We start from the raw sequence: 23788 nt of genomic DNA, 5'->3' as shown, positions 1-23788 counted from the left end.
CATGGACCACAATGACTTATAGCTCTGGATTTCCTTCTGGGAACCAGGGCAGAAACACAATGTGGCCAACTCAAGGGAGGTTTGGCTATTCCTCCCCAAACAATATTTCAAATGAATCCTAACAAAAAGGTATTTAAAGAATGTTTTACTACTTATAAAATATGTCAGGCACTTCAGAGAAGCTAGAAAGACATTCCCTCCAAAACCTGGCATTTTCAAACATACTCATGCCAACATGGTGTGTGTGGGGGGTGGGGGGGGGCAGGATGTACTGGCTAGTCTTGTGTCAACTTGACACGGCTGGAGTTATCACAGAGAAAGGAGCTTCAGTTGAGGAAATGCCTCCATGAGATACAACTGTAAGGCATTTTCTCAATTAGTGATCAAAAGGGAAAGGCCCCTTGTGGTGGGACCATCTCTGGGCTGGTAGTCTTGTGTTCTATAAGAGAGCAGGCTGAGCAAGCCAGAGGAAGCAAGCCAGATGAAGAACATCCCTCTATGGCCTCTGTATCAGCTCCTGCTTTCTGACCTGCTTGAGTTCCAGTCCTGACTTCCTTTGGTGATGAACAGCAGTATGGAAGTGTAAGCTGAATAAACCCTTTCCTCCCAATCTTGCTTCTTGGTCATGGTGTTTGTACAGGAATAGAAACCCTGACTAAGACGGGGGGGGGGGGGGAGATAAGAAGTGAGGAATAAAATGCATACACAACACAATAGAATAAAAAAGAGAGAGAGACATCTTCTTCACATGACCAATTAGGCTCTGGACCTCTTTCTCCTTCTGCTGGGACCCAGGTACTAAAGGTACTAAACAATGAGGGAATATCGCTCCTGGGTCTTTCTAGAGGCGGCCTAAACAAGTCCATTTCAAAGTCACTTGTAGAAGACCTGTCCTCGATCTTCTTTTTATGGCGACTGGGTCTCCATATCTTTACTTTACCCTGCGTCAGCAATCTCTACAGTTAGATGTCCAGATTTAGCCAAAAATTTAAAAAGGGTCAGGGGAAAGATTGAGAGCATCTTTTTCATATTATATTCACAGACTTTCTAGGTGGCAGGTTAAGTAGTCGCCAGCATTTCTGATTGGTCGCATGCAGTTGTCCCGTCTTCGCTTCTCTTGGGTGGAAGGAAGCCCAGCAATCCATCGTTTCTCTCGTTTGGAGTCCCACTCCCCTTCGTTCAGTCCCATTGCTGCCAAGTTCCGAAGGCCCAGCCTTGGCCTTCAAGTGGCCGCCATTCTTTCCTCCATGCCACGCTCGCCGCCACCTTCAAGATGTCCTCAAAGGCCTGGATGGAGCTTCTCCGTGGGCCCAACTCTGGAGAGCAGGGGACCGGTGGAGTTGTGGAGGCATCTGCCAACCAGGCACATTGTTGGCAGGGAAAGAGTCAATGCAGAATCTTCGCATGGCACCCGGGGGGACTGCCTTGAGAGCAAGGGCTCCTAGCATTTGCAGGATAGGGACCAAGGCTACTCCTGGCCTCCTCCAACCCCTTCCTTACCCAGCACAGGCTGAGGCTGTGGGGGGCCAGGTGGAAGTTCACACTACCTAGCTCGCTGAACTCTCTGCTGGAACTCTGTCCTTGTTTTTAATAGTTAAATAATATCCAGAAGATGTTCCAACTGGTAATAAGAACACATGCTCCACTATGTTCATAGCAGCCTTATTTATAATATCCAGAAGCTGGAAAGAACCCAGATGCCCCTCAACAGAGGAATGGATGCAGAAAATGTGGTACATTTACACAATGGAGTACTACTCAGCTATTAAAAACAGTGAATTTATGAAATTCATAGGCAAATGGATGATTCTGGAGGGTATCATTCTGAGTGAGGTAACCCAATCACAAAAGAATTCACATGATATGTACTCACTGATAAGTGGATATTAGCCCAGAAACTTAGAATACCCATGATACAATTTGCAAAACACATGAAACTCAAGAAGAAGGAAGACCAAAGTGTGGATATCTCGTTCCTCCTTAGAATGGGGAACAAAATACCCATGGAAGGAGTTACAGGGACAAAGTTTGGAGCTGAGATGAAAGGATGGACCATGCAGAGACTGCCCCACTCAGGGATCCATCCCATAATCAGCCACCAAATATGCCAGCAAGATTTTGCTGAAAGGACCCTGATATAGCTGTCTCTTGTGAGGCTATGACAGTGCCTGGCAAATACAGAAGTGGATGCTCACAGTCATCTATTGGATGGAACACAGGGTCCCCAATGGAGGAACTAGAGAAAGTACCCAAGTGTTGGGGCCGGCCTGCAGCTCTCTGGGAGGCCTCCTGGAGCTGAAAGAGAAGAGGGAACCTAGGCGGGTTGAGGAATAATGGAACCAAGACAACTAGTCTGCTCAAGGTTCAAATGTTTAATAAAAAAAAGTCTGTGCTTATAAAGAGAGAAACACATCCCATATCATATTTCTTGATGTTGTCAGCACAGTCTTTTAGCAGTAATTAGCCAGATTCACAGGTTGTTGTTAACTCTGAAAAATCTTGGAGAACAAGTTAGGCCTCACAGCAGGTGGCAGGCAGTGTAACATCAAAGGAAACTAGTTGAGTTGGAGAGGCAGGACTGCAGATGGCCCCACTTCAGTGGCATAGGGTCTGAACAAGCTTGCCTAGGCTGAAGGAGGTTACACCCAAGGAGTTGAAGGGGTCTGCAACCCTATAGGTGGAACAACAATATGAACTAACCAGTACCCCCTGAGCTCCTGTCTCTAGCTTCATATATAGCAGAAGATGGCCTAGTCAGCCATCACTGGGAAGAGAGTTCACTTAGTCGTGCAGACGTTTTATGCCCCAGTACAGGGAAACACCAGGACCAAGAAGTGGGAGTGGGTGTGTAGGGGAGCAGGGCGAGGGGGAGCATATAGGGGACTTTCGGTATAGCATTTGAAATGTAAATGAAGAAAATATCTAATAAAAATTGGAAAAATAGTTAAATAATAGTACACTGTGTAAATGAACCACATTTTCTGTATCCATTCTTTGGTTTGAGGGCATCTGGGTTGTTTTAAGTTTCTATTATGAATAAAGCTGCTATGAACATAGTTGAGCAACCATCCTCATGGCACAGTGGAATTTCTTATGGATATGTTCCAGGAGTGGTATAACTGGGTCTTGTGGTAGAAGTAGTCTCAATTTTCTAAGAAACTACCAGATTGATTTCCAAAGTGGTTGTATATGTTTCCACTCCCACCAGCAATGGAGGACTGCTTTTCTTGTTCCACATCCTGGCCAGTATGTGCTGTGACTTGAGTTTTTTATCTTAGCCATTCTGATAGTTGTAAGATGGAACCACAAAGTCCTTTTGATTTGTATTTTCCTGAAGACTAAGGATGTTGAACATTTCTTTAAGTACTTCTGGGCAATTAGAGATTCTTCTATTGAGAATTTTCTCTTTATCTCCATAACCCATTTCTGATTGTGCTATTTAGTTTGTTGGAATTTGATTTCTTGAGTTCTTTCTATATTTTGAATACTAGCCCTCTGTTAGATGTAAGGTTGGTGCAGATCTTTTCCCAATCTGTAGAGTGCCATCTTGTCCTATTGTTGGTGTTCTTTGCCTTGTAGAAGCTTTTCAATATCATGAGGTACATTTATTTGTGTTGATCATAATGCCTGAGCTAGTCTGTGCTGAAAGTTGCTGCCTGTAACAATGGTTGATGCATTCCTTTAATCCCTACACTCAGGAGGCAGAGACAGGCTGATCTCTGTGAGTTCAAGGCCAGGTCTATTTAGTGAGTTAGAGCTATGTAGAAAAACAATGCCTCAAAAAACAGAAATAAAAAAATTAAGACTACAGCTCACTATTATGTTAAAGAACAAATTATTGATTATAGCAACCATGCTAAAAAAAAAAAAAAAAGCTAAACTCAATACTGTTTCTATATATGAACAGACCCTAAAGCAAGAAAAAGCATGGGAGGTTTCAAACAGCAGCTTTGTCAAGCCCTCTATGAGCTGATTCCTTAAGTCCTGATTTTCACTCCCAGAACTGCATAAACCAGGTGTGGGATGGTATACATCTCTAACCCTAGCACTCAAGAGATGGAGGCAAGGGTATCAGACATTCAAGGTCGTCCTCAGCTATATATACAGTTGGAAATCAGTCAGGGCTACACGAGACCCTGCTCAGTATCTCAAACACAAAAACCGTTTCTGCCCATCTCAAATCTCATTTCTGTTTATAGACTCCATCTAAGATATGACATTCACATACTAAAAGCCCTCAGCTATTCTGCATACTGAGTCCATAGAAGGCACTGGAAGGTCTTCTGACCTTACTTTAGAATAAGAAGTAAGGAAATATTTTTTGTTGGATCAGTGCCAATGATTCTTGGCTGAAAATCTCTATAGACTTACTTTCAGCAGGACCAGGTTGTCAGAAGTTGAGGGTAGGAATGGGGAAGGACCTAGTAGACATTTTGACCCAGTTTTTAAAAAGGGCCTGCTACATTTTGGGGCAAGTTGCTTCTTTCAGCAGGGCAGGAGACACCTGAGGGCTGGAACCCCCTATCCATACATTTTCACTAAAGATAGAAATCAGCACACTAAAAACAAACAAACAAATAAAAAAACCTATTGTTTCTTTTGGTGGGGGAGGGGCTGTAAGCACCTTTCCTTAGGCTTGGATTAAATCTCCATTTTCTCAAACAATCCCTGAGGCACCTTAGAGTGTAGAAGGGGCCTCAGGAAGACTGGTTCCCTGGATCTTGCTGTATGACTGGGTAAAAGTCTCCTCACATTTTATTCTATGACTGGGTAAAAGTCTCCTCACATTTTATTCTAACAGGCCTTTGAGTCTCTCGCCTTCTTTCCAGTGAATACTAATGAACTATGGCCCCCTGAAGGTCATGACCTTGTACACTATCAGTGTTTCTCAATTGCAAACAGGACTGGAACATTAGGTGGCCACTTTTCAGAAGTCTGGGAGGGAGAGTGTGTGCTGGTCTTGTCCACTGCTCAGAGTTAGCTTGAGCCCAGTTCTGAGCTTGATCTTTCGGGAACAGGAGTTGCTAACTGTCTCTTTGGCCTACTGCCACCTGGAATTTGAGTTTCCTTCTGAACCCCAGCTCACCCTGCTGAGTTCCTACATGGACAGTGCCCTCTTACCCACCACCCCACAGAGAGGCTGATAACTCTTTGTTTTCCTTTTCTAACTGGTCCATAGCCTGCTCAGGAGACCGCTATCCTGATCCTAGTACAGACCTCTGAAGGGAAGTTCTTTTTTGATTCCTGTTTCTCATGTTCTGCTCCTTGGCTGTCCATCTTCTGAAGGGCAAAGATCACTGGGGCAGCATCCATTTTTGGCATATGTATGTGAGGTAGGAGAGTTGTGGACAGAGTAAAGGGGACTAACTGAAAAGGAAGCACGGGAAGACTGACACTTCCTGTTTTCTGAAATAGCATGTAAATGACTCATCAGGGACCTAGAGAGTCCATCCCCTTCCTGTCTCAGAGTCAGGCATTGGTCCAGGACTAGTACAATTCCAAGCTTGTCTGTTTCTTTCTTAACCATTTTTTTTCTAATTATCCACATGTGTTTCTGCAATTGTCACGATGCAGAAGAGTCTGCAGTGTCAGCAGGTGTGCATGTCAATAACATTTGGCAGTTGTTAAATTATTAAGTAAATTACTTCAGTAAGAAATAAAATGTCAAGCCTGATGATGTAACTCAGTGGTCAAGCATTTGCCTAGCATGCACGAGGCCCTGGATACTATCTTTGGGGCTATCCATAGAAGGAGGAATAAAGAAAGCATATTCTGGGACTAGAGAGATGACACCGCAGTTAAAAGCCTTGGCTGTTCTTCCTGAATTCAATTTCCAGCACCGACGTGGTGGTTCACAACTACCTATAGTGTGATATGATGCCCTCTACTGGCATCTAGAGTACTTATATACACACATGCAAAAATGTCTTTTTTAAAAAAGCAGGTTCCACTTCTTGTGCTCTTCTTATGTTCTGTCTGTTAAAAATCTCCTGCGGCCCAGTCTGTTTTGCTTGTATATTTATAAAGGACCCTGACAATGAATTCCAAAGTTCTTTCTCCATCTAATTTTCACATTTCCTACATGTTTTCCAGAACTAATACATGCTATGTCTGTTACTTAACTTTGTGAACTTATTTGAGTGGAGCATCTGTATTTTCTAAATGATCCAGCAGAGCACATGTAGAGTTGATCCTCTCGAACAAACGTGTGTGTGTGTGTGTGTGTGTGTGTGTGTGTGTGTGTGTACAAAGACAGAGAATTCATTAAAACTTCTTTATTTTTCTTTTCCTGAGATATTGCTCAGGCTACCTTCAAAATCATTATGCAGTTAAGGATGCTTCTGAACTTCTCATTATCCTGCCTCTACAACCTGAGTAATGGGATTCTATACCCAGTTTATGTTATGCTGGAAAAGAGCCCAAGACCTTGTGCATACTGGGCTAGTACTTTCCCAACTTAGTCACACCCCCAGCCTACTAGTAAAACTACTTTAGCAGAGAGAGGAGAAGCATTTATGGGAGTCAACTCTGATACCTCCAAGAAAGCTTTTGGAAGGCAGGAATATCGTTCAAAGTATGGCTGCATAGTTGCTTAACACTAAAATATCTAAGATGGTATTCTAATTTTATTTTTACTTTATGTGCTTGCATGTTTTGCCTTAGTGTGCATTTGGTATGGTACCACATGTATTCTTAGTGCCACAGAAGCAAGAAAAGGCTGTCAGATCCCTGGAAACTAAGAGTTACAGACTTGTGACTCATGTTGGTGCTAGGAGCTGAATCTACATTCTCTTAAGAACAAGTGCTCTTAATTCTTGGACCATCCCTCAAGCTCCATTTCCTTCTTTAGATTTTAGACTTAGGTTTTAGCTTTTGACCCAAATCTGTGTGACACATGCAACAGGTTCCAACATTTTCCCTCATAAACAGAGATGTTGAATATGAAGACATCTGTGCCCTGCATGCAGCACATGCTATCATGTCCATATCTTGCATACTACATTTTAATGAGATATATTTCCACTTGGCTGTTTGGTTTGTTTGCATTTTATTTTTGTTTTGGGGTTTTTTCCCTGTTTTTTGTTTGTTTGTTTGTTTGTTTGTTTGTTTGTTTGTGATAGGTTAGAGTTTTGAAAGCCTTGTATCTCAGACAGTCTTCAACTTGTATCTTTCTTCAGCCTCCAGAGTACTAGGGCTATAAGTATGTGTCATCTTGCTAATATTTACAAGTCTCTAACAATTTCTTCATTAATCAGTGAACATTTATTTTACATCTGTTGTCTTGTTAGGTATAATTCTCAACCTAGGGAATTAATGAAATAAGTTATAAAAATCACAAACCCGGTCCTGAGAATGTAGTTCAGTTGGTAGAGTGCTTATCTCTCGTGGGCTAAGCTTGAGTTCCCATCCCCAGTTTCACACAAAGTAGGCTTGGTGATGCATGCTTGTAATTCCAGTCCTTGGGAAGCAGAAGCAGGACTAGAAATCTGACATCTTCCTCTGCTACTTAATGAGTTCAAGACCAGTTTGGAATTTGTGAAACTCTGTCTCAAGTAGTAAGTAAATGAAATCATTGCCAACTCTACAGTGATTTCACTGCAAATGGGGAAGTAATATCAACACTGATAGCAAAGAAATGAACTTCAAACTACTAACATTAATTAAGTACATGATAGAATGAAATGTCTTTTTAAGAAATTTTGAAGACCACATCACGAGAATAGAGCTCACAGGAAGGCCCTGAATACATAGGCAAAAGAATGTTGAGAAGAATTGTCCTGTCCGGCATAGCTTTCAAGATCTTAAATAACCTTAAAAACTGACACTTAAATATATCCTAAATTGGCTTGTTCTGAGAGCCTGAAATAATTTTTAGAACAAACCATGGAATCTCCTTAGAATGGACAAAGGAAGCTCTTAAGAGAGGAGGCCAATGCCTGTCTGATCTGTTTTCTCAGGTGCCTGAGCACCCCAGCAAATGTTAATGACTCTTTCAACGAACAGACCAAACTCCCATTAATGCAGCCCGAGCTATTTAAAGTACTCTTGTGAATTATCTTTCAATTTCCCAATACTAATGAAGGTGGGGTACCTGGAGAATATCAACCCCATCAACCTGGGAAGTAAAGAAACTGATGATCTGACAACTGTAGCTTCATCTCTCCTATCTACTGATTGCAACTAATCTCTGCCAGGGTTTCAGCTTACTGCTTCCCTGAATAGTTTACCATTCATTCAAAAGGCCAACAGAAAAGGAAAGCTGGGCAATGAGGTCAAGAACACCAAATATTCTCAATAGAGTTCTGGTATCGTCCCCTGGGTGCCTAAGAAAGTGACTGAAGCCTACAGCAGAAGAAATATCATACTTTCTTTTTTTAAGTATTGAACTGGGGTCTGTGGATATACTTAGTTGCTAAAGTGCTTGCTATGTAAGAATTAGGACTAAGGGCAATTATTAGAACTCATGTAAAAGAAAGAAAGAAAGAAAGAAAGAAAGAAAGAAAGAAAAAAAGAAAGAAAGAAAGAAAGAAAGAGAGGAAGGAAGAAAAAGAAAAAAGGAAAAAAGACAAATAGGAAGGAAAGAAGGAAAGAAGGAAAGAAGGAAAGAAAGAAAGAAAGAAAGAAAGAAAGAAAGAAAGAAAGAAAGAAAGGGAGGGGAGGGAGGGAAAGAGGAAGGAAGGAAGGAAGGAAGGAAGGAAGGAAGAAAGAAAGAAAGAAAGAAAGAAAGAAAGAAAGAAAGAAAGGAAGGAAGGAAGGAAGGAAGGAAGAAAGAAAAGCCCAATATAGTAGCAAACTTGTAAGCAGAGCACTGGATAGTTAGATACAGCTGGATTCCTGATGCTCAGTAGCCACCCAGTCTAGCCAACTTGTTGAGTTCTACACCAATAAAGAGAACTTTTCTCAAAAAACAAAGTAGACAATGTTGGAGAAACAACCCTCAAGGCTGACCACACACACACACACACACACACACACACACACACACACACACACGCTCGAACACACACAAAGAACACAAATATAAAGAACTGTGCTGACATTTGGGATAAGCCACGTTTCTTCTGTGGAAAACTGTTAACACCCACATTCATGTCACACTTCACCTAGAGTCAGGCGTCTCCCCTCAAAAACCCAGACAGAAGAAGATCCAAGGGAAAGTGGCACAGAACCAGGAAATCGCTCTGGAGCTGCCAGCAAAGGCACTGTGAGTTGGATCCATGTGAGTCACTATGCCAAAACAAAGAATGAATGTTCCTATACGCTGCTCTATGTCTCAGTCCACCTTTGAACACATTTGTAATCTTCCCTCGGATGCCTTTTGTGAACTAAATAAAACAGATCTGGTATGGGAATAGCAAACTGTTCTATGAAAAAATTGAGTTGTTTGAAGAAAATCTGACATTCAGCAAAAATCACTTTCCTTTCTGGCAGTATCTGGGTAGGCTTCTTAAAATTTTCTTCTCTACTAAGACCTCTTGGGGCCAGGAAACTGACACCTTATACCAGACCAAGTTGTTTTGACTTTTTGTTTCAAAATCTTTAGTAAGCATGTATGTCCTTCTCTACTTGAAACAGTATTGTTACCTGCAAATAACCTGTAATGAAGTTGCATGTACAGATAACATACTGACTTTTATATGCTTAATGGTAAAACTCCCCAAATATATAATCATTGCTTTGGTAGAAAGGTGTCATGTCTGAATTCCTGAAGTCTAATGATTTACTCAGACAATTCAGTAACCCCATGCTATTGGAATCCATGAATGGTCCATAAATTTAATTGTGATAGAAACCTCAACAGAAAAATCTGTTGCTACATTCACAAAGGAACTCACACAATATGTACTCACTGATAAGTGGATATTAGCCCAAAACCTAGGATACCCAAGATATAAGATACAATTTCCTAAACACATGAAACTCAAGAAAAATGAAGACTGAAGTGTGGACACTATGCCCCTCCTTAGAAGTGGGAACAAAACACCCTTGGAAGGAGTTACAGAGACAAAGTTTGGAGCTGAGATGAAAGGATGGTCCATGTAGGATCCACCCCATAATCAGCATCCAAACGCTGACACCATTGCATACACTAGCAAGATTTTATCGAAAGGACCCAGATGTAGCTGTCTCTTGTGAGACTATGCCGGGGCCTAGCAAACACAGAAGTGGATGCTCACAGTTAGCTAATGGATGGATCACAGGGCTCCCAATGGAGGAGCTAGAGAAAGTACCCAAGGAGCTAAAGGGATCTGCAACCCTATAGGTGGAACAACATTATGAACTAACCAGTACCCCGGAGCTCTTGACTCTAGCTGCATATGTATCAAAAGATGGCCTAGTCGGCCATCACTGGAAAGAGAGGCCCATTGGACACACAAACTTTATATGCCCCAGTACAGGGGAACGCCAGGGCCAAAAAGGGGGAGTGGGTGGGTAGGGGATTGGGGGTGGGTGGGTATGGGGGACTTTTGGTATAGCATTGGAAATGTAAATGAGCTAAATACCTAATAAAAAATGGAAAAAAAGAAAAAAAGAAAAATCTGTTGCTATGCAAAGGCATTTTCTCACTGTGAGAACATATAATGCAGCCACTGCCATTAGACTGGCATCTGACTTCCACATTTATTTTTCATCGTGAAAATAATAAAACCAGATTATTACATTTCTGGTTGCAGAGGAAGCAGACAGGATGCTCAGGCTGGACTGTCTGCTTTTTTTTTCTGAGGAAAGTCAATTATGTATCAAAATCGAATAATATCCTTCACCAAACAGCTATCTCTTTGATAGTCTTCTTTTCTAGTTGCTTCCACCTAACCCTTTTTACTTTGTCCCAATTTTGTTGACAATAAGGCATTTTTACTTCTTTAATTTTAGGAGTGGGAAATATTTTGGGAGAAGATCTCACAAAATAGCTCAGATTAGCCAGTGACTCATTACATAGCCCAGATTAGCTGGGCTAATCTTCCCATATTGACTTTTTGAGTGTTTGGCATTAGAGATGTTAGCTACCATGCCTGGCTAGTAACAGAGATTCTTTAAAAAAAAAAAAAACCAAAAACTGAATTGGCAGCAGAGATAGGTTCTTTGGTTACCTTGATGTTCCAAGTGATGGAAAAATCATCCCTTCTGTCCTCAAAACTACACTGAGCTACTGGGTCTGCTGGCACTGTTCAACAAGCACATCAGGCTGGGTGGTCTGACACTCGCCTTGAAATAGAAACTCTTATTGACTTTGAGACTTTCTCCTCCTTTATTCTCTCAAGAACATTGCTTACCAGGATGTACTGTTGGAAGAAGTACTCAAAATGAGGGGTGTGTGTGTTGTTTTGTCTGTTTATAATGTCATAGATGAAAAGCAAAGAAGGTGTGGCATACGAGTCATGTTACTATCCAGATATTTGCTATAAAAAAGAAAAACATGACTGAAAATCTGGAGAAAACTTTAATCCCATTATCATGTCAACATTATCAGCCCCATCCTCAAGAATAAGTTCCTGCTTACTGCAAATAAGTATCCTGCTACCTTGCTGATATTACTATGAGGAAGATTACAGGCAGATAACTGGGAATGAGTTTTACCAAAGCAAAAAAATTCCACTGTCTCTCAATAACCATTACTATTTATTTATCTTTCATGATTTATCTTCCATGGTCCCTGCTTCTGGAAGATTGTTCCTGGCCTTCCTAGGACCTCGAAGTTCCTCTTTCAGTCTTGTACTCTCTGCCAGAACTTCTCCAAGTTCTACTTGTGGAGTTCTCTTTTCTAGCTGTTTCTGCTTCTTGCTGTACTTCCTCCAGGAGAACCTCCTACAGCTAGAAACGAGTGCACATTGTCCTCTCCTCATCTGCACTGCTCCCCAAGTCGACTGACTGCCTCTGCAACTGACAGATGGGCTCTGTTTTAGCATGCAAAGTTCATAGCTATATGTCTCTAATCTATTTGACATTAGAGGATTTAAAGTGACACTAACATCTGCTGTTTTGAACAGAAGACAAATAGTGTCTTTCTTTAAAGACTCTAAAGACTTGAAGACTTCAGACTTTAGAGAATCTATGAGTGGTATTGAGTTTTAGATGTCACACACAATGCTTCCATGGTCACAATTTTATTATGTTTGGGTAACTCTGCTAGTCATTGACCTGTTCTTTCTCCCAAAGTAAGTGACAAGTGAAAGTGTAGAGTATGGCACAAGGTATTGAGGCCAGGAAGCTGAGGTGTGTGTCCTCTAGGGTCCCCTGACTGCTATCAGAGAGACAATAAAATGACAAAGAGCCACTTTTGAGAAAATAAAATAAAATAGAATTATTTATACCTATGTCCTTTCCTTGCAGACCAGGAGAAAATGCAATTAGTTGTTTGTTTGTTTGTTTGTTTGTTTTCTTGAGACAGGGTTTCTCTGTATAGAGCTAGCTGTCCTGGAACACACTTTATAGACTAGGCTGGCCTCAAACTCAGAAATCCGCCTGTCTCTGCCTTCCAAGTGCTGGGATTAAAGGCGAGCGCCACCACACCTGGCAGCAATTAGTATTTACTGATGTTCACTTATTGTCATATTAAAACTCTTTGCACAATTCTATTTTTATTTTTGCCATAAATTTGTGAGATGATTATTAGACCCGTTATGTTTAGCTCTCAGGAGTATCCCTGTTATTGTTATATTGGGTGTGGAGTATCCAACACAGCCTGGTGCCAGTCCTAAGCACAGCTCCACCCTGGTTTTGGTAGCTGCATATAAGATGCTTTACAGTTTTAAGGAGTCTGCCCAAGTCCACACGGATAATAAATACAGAACTGAGTTGGAACTCAAGTTCTTTTGATGCACAAAAGAGTAAGTGAGACAGACTCAGCCATAAGAAGTTGATTGTATAAGTCTGTCTAGACATGGCAGTAAACAAAACAAAACAAAACAAGATGGCAGAAAAGTCTTCTGCCTGGTTAAGGTACAGTAGGAGCTTGTTGCATATTCTTCATGGGGTTTGACATAACTGTCACTGCCTTTTGCACATGTCAAGAGAGGAAGTGGGACTCGTCAAGGTTTTATTGACTTTTCAAAGATTTAAGTACACATATTTTCTTTCTTTAGCTTGAGACTATCTTACAATCTCTCATATTCCTCTCATGATTTGACTATGGGGAAATAACGTAACCATGTTATTCATCCACTGTGTTTCTATAATTTTTTGCGTGTATGTACCATTGTGTGGTGATATAGGTCACATAGATATGCTGGTACACATATACATACATATATTCATATGTGTGTGTGTGTGTGTGTGTGCGCATGTCCATATGTATATACACATACAAAATTCTGAGTAGTAATGGAAGCAAGAGGTCAATCTTGGCTGTTGTTGCTCAAGTTATACCTACTTTGTTTTTTGAAACAAGCTCTCTCATTAGCCTCCAACTCATCCAATAACCAAACTGGCCTGCCAAGGAGCACCAAAAATTTATTTGACTCCACTCCCCAGAATTGGGATTATAAAAGTGACACTATACTTGGCCTTTTGGATGGGTTCTAGACACTGACTCAGGCCCTAGTACTTGGGTGGCATGCACTTTACTGACTCACCCACTTCCCCACACCTTTTTTTTTTCTTTCTGTTTTTTCTACTGAGGTTCTTGGTTACTTTTATCATATGCTAAGAAGGAAGTAAAGGTGAAGATACTCAAACTGAGGGGATGTGGTGAAATGAAAACAGCAGTATTCAGGAAAATTGATAGCCTCAACATGAGGTTAGAGAAAATAGGGAGTCTTTGGATAGCATGAACTAGAAACTGAGGATGGGCTTGAAGAAATAAGTATGTGAAGTAAGTACTCAGACTTTTGGTACTTGCTGTCTGTAGTATGCATACAAGACCCAGGAGGTCTTGGTGTCTATAATTTTGCTGCAACTAATGGAGATTTCATTAAGCCATCTATTGGGAATAAGAAAATCTCCCAACTTCACTGAAATCCTTTTTAAGAAATGTTGTTGCAACAATTTTGGGGACTGAAATATTTTCCAACAATTTCTTCTGTGAAATTCCAATAGCTTCTCACATAAATCATGAGCTCTGTACCCACCCAGAAATAACAACCAAAAAAGGGGAGAACCAGAAGTTCATATTACTGAGTGAAATAGAAATGGAATCTCTTTTTCCATGAAAAATCTCTAGCCAATTTGTCTCTGTGGAAAACATTTATCTGCAGTAAACAATCTCTAATATTTCCTTAAGCATACTTTATAATCTCCACAGTAATATAAAATATTTTGAGTCATGAAAGTGCATATGACTAATTAGTTCCCTAAACATTTAGTATATATTACTTGCTCAAAGAATTATTCTACTAATCTGGAAACCTCAACAATAATCCATTGCAGACCTTTGAGCAGCTGCCCAGGACAGTGGGTGTGGAGACCACAGTGAGCCACCAGGCTGCTGTCCTTTATGGGAAGAAAAACTTTGGGGTAGTTCTGTACCAGAATCAATTCAGACATCAAAGAATAAATGTTGGAGGTTCCAAGCTAAGACTGAATTTCTCAATATTGAATTCTGTATTCTGAAGTGTTCTACACATTTAAGATAAAAGAGTTTCAGAATACTTCAAATACGTAGACCTTAAAATTAAGTTAGTGTTTATTGTTCATTATCATTTGTTCCCAGTATCTCATAAGATATTTCATCTAATTAGTCCTCAATTTAAGCTCTAAATCTTTTGTGTAACAACAGAAGAAGCCTAAACTATTAAAAATATCATTAATTGAAAATAAACTTTTTGGGTTCTTTTGAAGCATTTGTTTGGCCTTATTTGTCTAATTTTTATTTTTATTTTTTAGGGTTTTTTTCTGAAGATACATTATGCAAAGTTGAGTAGGTAGGGAGATGGGCAGGATCTAGAAGGAGTTTGGGTAGAAAAACACATGAACAGAATAAATTGTAAGAAAAAAATCAAATGAAAAAGAAGATGCCTCACTCTTTGTTAATCCTCTCACATCCCTGTGAGCCAGACACCACAGCAGCCTTCTTACACTTAGGAGAAAACTAAGTCATGGGTTTAATGTAGTTACCTCAGTACAAAGGAGAACTAGGATTTGAATTGACATGTTCTGGCTCTAGAGCCATTCCAATATATTTGTAGAAGAATCACAATGCAGGCACCAAAGGAAAATGAATCCGTGATAGCATATGCTGTCAAACAACCCATCATCATGAGTCACAATTGAGGTAGATAGCCAGAAGAACACCCAAAGAGGAAGTTTTTGGATCCTGATAAGCTCCCTGGAAAGTGATCTCTCAGATGGAAGAGAGGTGAATAGAGAAACAAGAAAGGAGGAACCTTCTGTAGAGTGTGTCCTGCTTCACACAAGTGTTGTTTGGGCATATTGTGGTTTGCAAGAGTCATAGAACAGTTGATACTCCTGTTATGACCTGAGTTGAGAGCCACCTGCTGAGATGCCTTTGTTCTGAAGTCTTAGAACAAAGATTTGAACAAAGACAAAGCAACGGGAACAGAAAATGAGATAGTTTATTAAGGGAGAGACATAAGTCCTGGTTTGGATATAGGCCAGAGCTAGTGAGAATTCAACACACCAGGCTCGGGGGCGGGGGGGGGGGGAGGTTACTTCTCTGTGGGTCATGTTCTGCGTTGTTACTTGTAGCCAATGGCCAGAGAAAAAAGTTTCTGTCTTCTTCTGCCTTTGGTTTCTCTGGATGCCCCTGGAATCTCCTCTCTGTCATGATCTTTTGCCTTAAATCTGGGGAACCAAAGTAATTGGGTATTTATACCTTGGGCTCTGAATGTCATTGGTAAGGGTTCCTCCTCGGAAGCATGACTTCCTAATGCTCTGTTCTCTGTATACCCCAAGACTTACCAGGTTCCAGAGTCAATGACCCTGGAGCAGAGAGCCACAGAACAGGGTCACAGAATGTATTGAGACAGAGCATGCTGCAGGGATAAGTAGACCATGTCAATGTCCACCATAAGAAGGTTCTTTGAATTATTGTGCACTTCTAAGTATCACAGAGACAAAACAATAAATATCAAAGGGAAATCTCATAAACTTGTGAGTAACTTCTAACTAATTTTTCTTCTTCATGATTTTTTCTCTAAGTACTATAACACTATGGAGATGGAGGTGGGGTGCCTCTGCAGTGTTTTTCTTTGTGTCTACCTAATGTAGCTATCATCTATACTTGGAAAGCTTTTTTAATTTCAGTTAAATTTGTTGAGCAGATATTGAAAAAAACCCAAACAAACAAACAAACAAACCCCAATAATCCACTGTAATTCAAAGCTTAGCAGGCATTGTACAATATATTCTCCCTCTATCTATGTTATACAACACACACACACACACACACAACCACATAAAAGGACAAGGAATATGTGTACAAACTAAAATACAACTACAAGTTGTAGATGTAAGTAATCTGAAACAAAATCAGTCTGCTTTCTTTCAAAGGCACAGAGACCAGTGTTAGAAAGGATGCCATGGAGGCAATGCACTTCCTGGAAAAGAAGATCAGGTGAATTGAATGTTTTCATGTGGGTAGGAATATTGAAACTACACTCCTGGTTTTTAAAAATGTTTTAGGTACTTCACAGAAACCACTCAAACTGTGGTTGCTCCTATTCAGACCATACAGAATAACTTCTGGAGAGCCATTTATGTGTATGGGGTTGAGTGATGCTGCATAAAATCAGTATTTTAAAGAAGATATTTTGGAACTATTAAAGATAAGAAAATAAAGCACTTATTTGAGAATGTGTTTAAGCATTATGCTGTTGACAATGATAGATAGGAAGAACTAAATCCTCATAGCTCAGCTCCTGGTATCCCATGCAGAGTGTACTCATTATCTTCACTATGAAATGGGCTTGCCTCTCAGGTTCAGTTGATGAGCTCATTGACTCAGGAATGGGAAATTGTTTACATGCATGTCCAATAAATGAGCGTGAACTGAGAAGTTAGAAAATTTGGGCAAGCTTCTTTTAGGGATTCTGTAAAGAGAAATGAGCTTGGAAGAGAGTCAGGGACTGAATCTTAGATACTCTTTGTCAATTGTACAGTTGGTAAAATTTAGAAAAAGAAAAAAAATAAAGAAGGAAAATGATCAGTCAAGAGAACCTGGTCTCTCTAGTACTCCACTAACCAATGCACAGCAGTTTTGGTAACTGAAGGCCACAGCTTGCTCATCAGTCTGACAAAATGGTTTTACTTACTGTGATTTCGAGTCATCACTAAAATATCTTAATTTAAACAGAAATATTTAAACATTTGAACTAACCGCATACTCACCAGTTTATAGTTCAGCTGTTATCTCCACTCACCCACCAGTATGTTTATATCTAGTGAACTTATTAATTTCCAGACAAACTCTAGTCCCATTTTTCCTGGGGCAGGAAATGGGAAGCCGTTTTTAATAGATACTTCTCTTTAAACACACATTAGCCAGATCCTCCTCAAATTCTTTCTGCACTCTGGGAGCCAGTGGGAATTTCCTCTGAGAGAGACTCTGCCTGTACAAGCTGAGCGGGCAACAGGAGAACGGCCCCTCCACAGCATTCTAAGTAGCCATTATTAGCAGTGAATATTTAGTTGATTAAATATTTTTGCAGATTCAATTAATACTTTTAAATATTTCAATGAGGACCTCCTGTACTCATAACTGTAAGTAGTGGTATAATTCAGAAATAATTTACTTTGGGGAAAAATTAAGATTGTATGTTAAGTCATATGTGTGTCAGTGTGTTTGAAATGATTTACTTGGTCTTGTATCAATTTGCTGCTCAAGATAAAAGAAAAATAACAAGAAAAATATTTTTTAAAAAAACATGAAAGAAATCTAAAGATAGTAAACAATATCTTTGATTTTCTTTTTATTGACTGGTTATTTTTATTAGCATAACTTGAGTAATCTGTTCTGGCTGAAGAATATTATAATTTGAAATCAAGCAATGGTTATAAAAGATATAAAAGCCATGTTGAGAAAATGGTTGGATGATTGAAAAGCAAAGAATAAAACAATAAGATTACAGTGACTGCAGCAGAGGAACATCTCATGTATCAGAACTGCTCTGTGTTGGGGTATGGGAATCACTTCACACACCACTCAAACACCAATATCAGTTTACTGATATGGTTTATTGGAAGGCATACTCAAAGACTGATCAATCAGGGACACAATTCAGGTTCAGGAACTGAACAGTGATGTTGAGTTGAGATCCCACAGAGTTTTTAAGCCTAAAATCTGTTAACATCTGTGCCAAATTATTTCACCAATCAGAATTTATGGACAGGGGTTTTCCTTAGAAATGTGTCTTTGCTCTAAATGTATCCTGCCCCCATTAGTTGGGGTATTCAACTGTGGCAGGGCACTTTCTTTCTCTAATATTCATGTCTTAATTTGCCAACCAGGTGTCAGTTGCCCATGTACATGTTTCTTTCTGTTAAATAGAATATCAGTTCCCACTATTATACCACTACTACAGTTATGAGTACAGGGAGGTCTTAGGAACTTACACTTTACTTGACTTCTACTCAAAATGGAAGTCTTATTTTAAATAGTTTCTTATGTCTCTTATGTTGGGCTCCATCTCAGTAGCAGCATATAAAAGCAAATGCCATAAAAGCTTATATACAGGTGTAGGAAGTGCTGCTGGGTGGTTGGTTCAGGTACAAACTTATTGTAACTATACAAAACAGTTCTACTGACTTCTATTATGGTTGGTTTCCAAGGGCACAGCATATAACAGAATATGGAATCAAGTTGTGCATGAGATACTTTGCTAGTACCAGCAGAAATTTTTCTTATGGGAAAGTTTCCATATAATATTAGTAAAAGTACAAAATAACAGTCTAGTCAGGTAACAGTTACCTAAGCCTTAACATTTTACCTTGGTCTTAACATTCCATCTAGGCCTTACTATTTTACCTAGATGTTAACACCCTGTATCACCTCTCTCCCTAAGTGATCAATTTTAGGTCTTATAGGCAGGTACAAACTTATTGTAACTATACATAACAGTTCTCTTCAGGGAGACAGCCCTTTCAAGTTACAAAGCCCTTGTCTTAGTTTGTTTGGATTTCTATTACTACGATAAAATACCATAGTCAAACAGTATATTGAGGAGAAAAAGGTTTAATTTGCTCACATTTCCATATAGCAAGCAGTTCATCAACAAGAACAGGAACCTGGAAGCAGGAGCTGGTGTGGAGGTTATGGAAGAGTAGCTTGTTCCCTGTGGCTGTTTTATAGCACCCTGTACCAGCCCAGGGATGTCACTACCCACAGTTGGCTGGGCCCTCCCACATCAATTATCAATAAAAAACATTCCACATGTTTGCCAACAAGTCAATCTTGTTGGGGCATTTTTAAAATTAAGGTCCAATTTTCTAAAACAACTCTATCTTGTGTCAAATTGACATAAAACTAACTAGCAAAGCCCTAAACAGAAAAAGGCTACACTACTAAAAAGGCACTTGTTTTCCCAGAAGCTGCTTAATCAGAAATGTTCTTGGGACATTTAAACATCTGCCTCAACAGAAATACAAAAAACACATAATGCCTATAAGTCTAGTTAGTTGGTGTCAGCAACCTTATGCCCATTTGCTCCTGGCACAACAGTTCCCCCATTCCCTAAGCTCTCACACTGGAACTTGAAAGAACTGACTCTGCTTTCCCTGGGATCTGCTCTCCCTGGGTGGGCTGAAGTCCTTCTTCTGATTCCCCTGGTGCTGCCTGCTGCCATAATAGAGCCTGCTACGATAACATAGACCCTGCCATAATAGACTCTGTGACTCTAAAAATCTCGGTGGTCAGAAGGACTATCCATCTTTCTCTCTCTCTTGAACCCTCACTCCTTCACAGCCTAACACCTACTGCCAGTCTTGTTTGCTGCCCTTACTCCATAATATACAACTCAGTGTGCTCTGCACTCGCCAGACACCCATCCTCCAACATAGACTTGTCCTTCTGTTTAGTTGGCCTCTTGGTTGCTCTGCTAGAATTGCCTTATGGAGACCTATATTAAGTATATTTAGATAATCAAATGTTTTTGTAAACAGTGAGGCCTGAGAAAATTCTCAAGTAATGGAAGTTGATTTGTTGTTAATGAAATATGCTAATAATGAGGGGAGTAATTCTGCTTACCTAATTTGCCCAAGACATGCTTTACAGGCCTGGCTTTTAAACCAAGCTTAGAAAGTCCTTCTTGATGTACATCTTGGGTTCATTGAGTAGTTACCTGATGCTTTTCTGTGTTCTTTGTTTACATCCATGCTCCACCATGACTGTGCCACCAAGTATACTCATGCTCTAAGAAAAGGGCATTGTTCATCTCTCCCCTTTCTATATGCATTAGTCTTAAAATCCATTACTCTGTGCATTTTCATGAAATAGAATTAAAACAATACCTCACTTATATTATCCTCTCATCAATGAACAGGGCATGCTATTAGTTTCAAGTCCCTTTTCTGTAGCATTCTAAGATTTTGTGCCTGAGCCTGCAGCCATTTGCACAGCCCTGAGTAGGACAGTCAGCTGTTGGTCCTCTGTGACTTTCCCATTTCCTCGCTCCTCTACTGGCCCCTGTTCTCGGTTTTCACAGCACTCCTCCCCTCCCTGAGCTCATGCTGCCTGGAGGATATCACACCTGAGGAAATCAGCTTCTTGCAGAGTCCCTGGCCACCCTTTCTTCCTCTGGAACTACAGGGACGTTTAAATTCAATGATTAGACAGAAACTTGTACATGCTGAGAGCTCCATTCTATGCTGTGTTTTTACTTAACACACATCCTCATGAAAGTAGATAGAAAGAGTAAGGGAGTGTAGTCTTGCCAGTGGAGAGCAAGTGATTCTGATCCCCAGGGAATCCAACATCTGCTTCTCATTGACTTGGTTCACATTCTTGGAGGGCAAGGCTCCCTGAGAAATGGGAATAAAACCTGACACCTGGATCTCATTCTTCAGAGACTTATCCTTTAATTGGGGAAAGCCTGACCAAGAGATTTATCTAAATAACAATAGCAAGCTAGTTTGTCTCTGACAAAGCGCTCAACATGCAGAACTTATGTTCTAATGCTTAGGTGTATAGTGATCAGAGACATTCTGCTACTTTATCTTTTGAAATTTGGTTAGCAAATAAATGAGTTTTACTGTGACATTTTCATGCAAAGTATTACTCTGTTTTCTTATTCCTGCCCCTTGTCCTTCCCTATACCCACTCTTTCCTTCTCATTTATCCCTTCTTCCCATATAGCTCCCTCTTTTGGTTCATGGCATATATACTCCATTACCAATTGTGCTTCTCTTCTTTATCTCTTTAGATCCCTGTTTCTGCTTCTTATAATGCCTTTTCTACCTTTTATGTCTCTCTATTTATGTTATGTATATAAATTTAAATCTAGATAGCATAGTCTAGATCTGGCCTTGCTCCTTGGTTTAAAGTAGACTTTCAAGACTCCAAGAACGCCCTGTTTCCCTCATAGAAAGCTTCAGAGGCCCCGAAACTAACCAATCTTGGAACTCTGTCTGACCTCCCATCTTATTCAGATACTCCCAGCACCCCAGTTGGGTCTTACTGTGACACAGCATACAAAATAGGTCCACCCTAAAAACAAGCTGCAGAGTGGGGTCTACCTGAGGCAGCCAACAGAGTAGGATACCCCCATCTTCATTGTCTGACCCACAGCTCCCCTCACCTTCCTCAGAAGTCCTTCTGCCATCAGGATCACCCAGACAATACCAGGGGAAACAAGATGCCTAAAGGACAGTGTAAGAACACAATCAATAGGAACCAGGACAATATAGCACCACCAGAGTCCAGCTATCCTGCTACAACAAACCCTGGATATCCTAGTGAAACTGAAGCACAAAAAGAGAAACTTAAATCCCAACTTATAAAAATGATAGAATCCTTTAAATATGACATGCATTAACTCCCTTTATGTATATACAGTAAAATACATTCCAAATAGTAGGTGCATTAAAAGAGGAAACAAATAAAAATAAAGAAACACAGGAATTCACAACTAAACAGATGAAGGATATCAATAAAACTGTCCAAGATCTGAAAAGTGAAATGGAAGCAATAAAGAAAACACAAACTGAGGCAATGCTGGAGTTGGAAAAATCTAGGAAAGAGAACAGGACTTATAGATATAAGCACCACCAACAGAATAAATGAGATAGAAGAGAAAAATCTCAGATTTAGAAGATACAATAAAAGAAACCAATGTATCAGTCAAAGAAAAAACAAAATCTAAAAAGTTCATGACACAAAACATTCAGGAAATTTGGAACAATATGAAAAGATCAAACTGAAGATTAATAGGAGGAGGAGGAGGAGGAGGAGGAGGAGGAGGAGGAGGAGAAGAAGAAGAAGAAGAAGAAGAAGAAGAAGAAGAAGAAGAAGAAGAAGAAGAAGAAGAAGAAGAGGAGGAGGAGGAGGAGGAGGAGGAGGAGGAGGAGGAGGAGGAGGAGGAGGAGGAGGAGGAGGAGGAGGAGGAGGAGGAGGAGAAAAAGAAGAAGGAGAACAAGAAGAACAAGAACAAGAAGAACGAGAAGAAGAAGATTCTCAGCTCAAAGGGTCAGAAACACCTTCAAAAAATCATGAAGAAAATTTCCCTAACCAAAAGAAAGAGATATCTGGACCATAAAATAAAATACTCCCAAAAATAATAATAAAACAACAAAATACAGACCTAAGGAAAAAATAATAAAAGCATCAAGGGAAAAGGGCCAAGTAACATTCAAAGTCAGACCTATCACAATTACATCCAGTTTCTCATCTGACACTCTAAAAAGTAAAAGGGTCTGAGCAGACCCTAAGAGAGCACAAGTGTTAGCCAAGACTACTATACCCACCAAAACTTTCAATCACCATAAAAAAAAAAAAACAATATATTCTAGGTCAAAACCAAATTTAAAAAATACCATTCCACTAATCCAACCCTACAGAGGATATCAGAAGGAAAAACCAACCCAATGAGGATAACATAACTAAAAAAAAAAAAAAAAAAGAGAGAGAAAGAAAAGAAATATTTTCACATCATTAAAATCAATAGAAGATAAACGCGCGCACACACAATCACCACCAACATCAAAATAACAGAAAATAACAATCATTGGACATTAATATCTCTCAACATTGATGGTGTCAATTCCCCAGCAAAAAGACATAGGATAACAGAATGGATGAGTAAACAGAATCCATCATTCCGCTGTATACAAGAAGCACATCTCAGCAACAATGGAAGTCATTATATCAGTAAAAAGGGCTGGAAAAAGATTTGTCAAGCAAATGAAGCCTTAAACAAACTGGAATAGTCATTCTAATATCTCATAAAATAGACTTTTAACCAAAAGAAATCAAGAGAGACAGGGAAGGACACTACTTACTCATTAAAGAAAAAAATCCACCAAGAGGACACCTCAATTCTGTGTATCTATGCTCCAAATGCAAGAGCACCCACATTCATATAAGGAACACTACCAAAGCTTAAATCACATATCAAAACCCATACATTAATAGTGGGAGACTTCAACATCCCACTATTGTAGCAGTGAATTAGTAAACCACTTTGGCTTCTGGTGGGTTGTGTGCATGCTGCACCTGCCCAAGAACTCTAGATTCATGAATGAAAGGCACACATACACCAGCTAATTTTGATAAATCTTGACTAGCTGACTGCCTGGGCACCTAGTTGTTAGAAGGATTGTGTTTAAGCCTAGTATTCCTAAACCTCACTGAGACTAGCACACACTTCCGTCTGCTATCCTTGTCTTAACACCTTCTAAA

The sequence above is a fragment of the Mus musculus genome, chromosome 18 (genome assembly GCF_000001635.26).
Source record: "Mus musculus strain C57BL/6J chromosome 18, GRCm38.p6 C57BL/6J".
NCBI lineage: Eukaryota > Metazoa > Chordata > Mammalia > Rodentia > Muridae > Mus > Mus musculus.
Note: the sequence above shows the minus strand (reverse complement) of the source record.